This window comes from Glycine max, chromosome 11 (genome assembly GCF_000004515.6).
Source record: "Glycine max cultivar Williams 82 chromosome 11, Glycine_max_v4.0, whole genome shotgun sequence".
Classification (NCBI taxonomy): domain Eukaryota; kingdom Viridiplantae; phylum Streptophyta; class Magnoliopsida; order Fabales; family Fabaceae; genus Glycine; species Glycine max.
In genome coordinates this window covers 31,989,869-31,994,137 of record NC_038247.2, presented here as the reverse complement: position 1 = coordinate 31,994,137, position 4,269 = coordinate 31,989,869, and positions in this window count along the sequence as shown.

The following is a 4,269-nucleotide window of genomic DNA, read 5'->3' as shown; positions in this document are numbered from 1 at the left end:
TGCAGTCACATTAACCCTTGAGCTGTATTTGTCTTCTTCTTAGATTAAGCTTGGTTGGCAGTCTGTCTTTAACCAATCTCCATGCAAAGATAGCTGCTTTTGCTGGGATTTGTAATTTCCATAACTCCGTAAACACTCCATCACTATTTTCCTCAGTTGCTTCTCCTTGCATCAAAAGGTATGCGCTCCTTGTTGTGTACTGTCCATTAGGTTCTGCTCTCCGTTTCCAGCAATCTACTGAATGTGGATGAATATGAATCTTTGTTGTATCTTCTAAAAATCTGGTAGCTGCCTCAATTTCACAATCAAATAGAGGCCTTCTCCATCGAAAATTTCATTCCTATGATGTAGCTATTATTTTATACATGCAATATCTGAATACCTAAATAGGATTAAGAAAAATAGAAAACTTAACAGAAATGTTATAGAAATGATTACTTTATAAGCATAAGGTGTGTATGATGAATAAATCAAAACCAGCTCTAGCAGCATTTCAACATCATGTGTATCATGCGTTGATGACTTTTTTTTTTGCACAACAACATCTGATAATATTATTAATGATTTAGTACTAGCCTGTTGTTGAATAATCTCCAAGAAAAAGCACTTGCTCTTGGGGGAATTTTCAGGCTCCATATGATCTTGGAAGCCCTATCCTCATTAGCATTATTATGAGCCTCCTGCAACACTTTGTAGTTAGACTTTGTGGAATACAGACCATTAGGGTTAGCCTTCCAACAAAGGAAATCCCTGCTGGATTGATGGATGTGTCCAGACTCAATCTCAACCAGAAAAGCAGCTACCATGTCAATTTCATGGTCAAAAAAATTCCTTCTCCAAATTAGCTTCCATTCCCATCTATCCTCCACGAAATCCCCCATGGAATTGATTGAAGAGGTCTGCTGATTGCTTATTAAATACAAAGTAGGATATTTTGCTTGAAGATTTAAATTATCCCCCAGCCACTTGTCCTTCCACAAACTGATTTTGGTACCACAACCCACCCTCCACTTGAGGTTATCGATAAAGCCATTGTTGTGCTGCTGCTGCAAGACAACCTTTAAGTCTTGCCACCATTGAGATGAGAATTTACTCTTTCCATCAAAGATCAGCTCCTTCCACCCGCCATATTTGGAGAGTAAAATTCTAACCCAAGGTTGGTTCTTATTATTAGCCAGCTCCCACCCCCATTTGCCAAGTAAAGGCTCATTAAAATTAGATAAATCTTTAATCCCTAGGCCCCCTTTGTTTTTAGGAAGGCAAACTATGTCCCACTTCACCCAAGGAATCTTGCTGGCCTCTTGATGACCTCCCCAAAGAAAGTTTCTCTCAATGGAAACAATGTTGTGCACCACTTTTTTGGGAATCTTAAAAAAAGATAGTAAATAGATAGGTAAGGCTGATAAAACTGAATTAATGAGAGTGATTCTGCCTCCCATAGATAGGCTTCTTTGCTTCCATTTTGCAAGTTTGGCTTCAAACTTGCTTATAATAGGCTGCCACACAATCCAGCTCTTAGAAGACACCCCTATTGGAATTCCAAGGTAAGAAAAAGGAAAATCCATATGACTGCAATTGAGGAATTGAGCTGCATCCCTGCACCAACTTCCAGATTTGCCTAGACAGCCAAAATGGCTTTTAGAAAAATTTATCTTGAGGCCAAAAGCCTTTTCAAAAAACCTTAGAATACATTTTAAGGTTCTAACATTATGCTAAGTGGCATCTCCAAAAAACAGACTTCCATTAATTAAAATGGATATGGTTGCAGTGGACAGGCAACCATTAATCCATTTCCTCCATCTTTCACAAAAGCCCATCCTCATCAACATGTAGTCAAGAAAACCCCAAGAAACCGAATCATACGCCTTTTCAAAATCCGCTTTGAAGACCATGCAAGGTTTATTTCTAGCCTTAGCCTCAGCTATAACCTCATTGGCAATCAAAACACCATGAAGAATGTGCCTCCCCTTCATAAAAGCCATTTGTCTTTCATCTATAAGATGAGGTAACACAAGGGCTAGCCTCTTGGCCAGAACTTTAGCCACAATTTTATAGACACACCCTATAAGGGAGATGGGTCTATAATCATTGAAAGATTGAGGGTCATTAAGCTTTGGGATGAGGGCTATGAATGAAGCATTGGTTCCTTCGGGGAAGGAGCTATTGATGTAAAATTCATCCATGAACCTGATGAAATCTGGTTTCAAAATCTCCCAAAAATGGTTAATGAAATTGAAATTTAATCCATCCGGGCCAGGACTTTTGTCCCCCCCACAATCCCAAACTGCTGATTTGATCTCCAATTCAGAAAATCTAGACACAAGGCTTTCTTTATCTCTTAGGTCAAGAGAAGAAAATTGGACACCATCCAAGGTTGGTCTACTACAACATTCCTCCGAAAATCTGTCCTTGAAGTAGAGGATAGCTGCATTTTTAACACTGCAATGTTCATGCACCCACACACCATCTATGGAGATACCTTGAATAACATTTTTTCTTCTTCTATGGTTGATCAATCTATGGAAATAGGTAGAGTTGTTGTCCCCTTCTTTTAACCACTTTACTCTAGCCTTTTGTCTCAGCATAGATTCATATGCATAAGCTGCATCCCACAATTGGACTCGAAGGGATTTCTTAAGGATCACTTCCTCTTGAGATAGAGCTCTATCATTTAAGCCAGCCTCCAAAGCATTTAGCTCCTTTTTAATATTCTGGACTTTTCTAGCATTAGCTTCACCATTTGAAAAACTCCAATGCTTTATACACTGTTTAAGGAATTTTATTTTGTGATTCAGAACAAAACCTCCCCATCCAGGAGGGTGATAATTGCCCCATTGCTGCTCCACTAGTTGCTGGAACCCCTTGTTCTTTAACCACCAGTCCATAACCTTGAAAGGTTTTGGCCCCCAATCAATGGTCTTTGACTTCAAGAGGATAGGGCAGTGATCAGAGTAGTCCCTGTCCAGCACAAACTGAGTGGAACCTGGCCATTGCACCAACCACTCATCAGATAAAAGGAACCTGTCCAATCTGCTCATAGCACTGCCATTAGGTCTACACCAAGTGAATCTTCTCCCAACAAACCTAACCTCCTCTAAAGCCATATCTGAAATCCAAGAATTGAATTCAGAGATGCTGGGGTTAGGACCCACTGACTGAGCTGAACTCACTCTCTCATCTTGGTGCCTTATAGAGTTGAAGTCACCTAAAACACACCAAAGGCCTTCTTGAGAAGATGTCTTCAACTGCAGAATCTCATCCCATTACTGTCTCTTCCCTTGGAGATCACAGGGAGCATAAACATTAATTATGGAGACCCTCTTATTCTCTTTAATCCACATCCCTTCCAACAAAATAAATTCTCTCCCCACTACCTTTCTGTCAACTGAAAAAGAATCATTATTCCAGATGCAAAGGAGGCCACCAGCACCATTAATTGAAGGGGCACATTCCGAAGAAGCATGACAGTCAGCCCATAAATACTGACATAACCTTCTATCAATAGATTCCATTTTTTTCTCTTGGATTAGCCCTCCAGAGGAGAAGATCCCTACTTGAAGGTTGGATCTGATTTAATTTCCACTTCAGCGAATCTAGCAACAAGGCTTTCCTTCTCTCCTTGGCCAAGGGAAGGAAACTGAACCCCATCTAGGGTTGGCCTATTGGGGTTCTGCTCTAAGAATCTCTCCTTGACTGCAATCTTAACACTGCTAGGCTCGTGGACCCACACACCCTTAATGATCAGACCTTGAAAAGCATTGACCCTCCTTCTATGATTGATCAATCTGTGGAAATAAGTTGAGTTTCTATCCCCTTCTCTTAACCACTTCACTTTGGATTTCTCCAAGAGAGGGTCTTCAACCCAAGTTCCATCAATCAGCAATCCCCTTAAAGCATTTCTCCTCCTGCTGTAATTGATTAGTTTATGGAAATACAAGCTGTTGCTGTCCCCCTCTTTAATCCATTTTTTAGTTAGTGTTAGCTCTGCTTATTTCTGAATGTGAAGAATACAGTACACAAGGTTTAAGCAAGAAAAAGCCAAATTAAGTAGGAGCAAATTAAAGACTTTCGAATTAAAGGATATGGCTGTAAAGTTTGGCTTTCCAAAATGAAATTAGTCCAGATACAGTGCCCAAATTAGAGGAAAAATCACTGATTGGAAAAGAGCTTTATATGCCTAAAAAAATAATTAACTTGCATAAAAGACCATTACCAATTGGATATGTACTTAAATTGTGGAGTTTGTAGAGAGGACCAAGTTATCTTCAT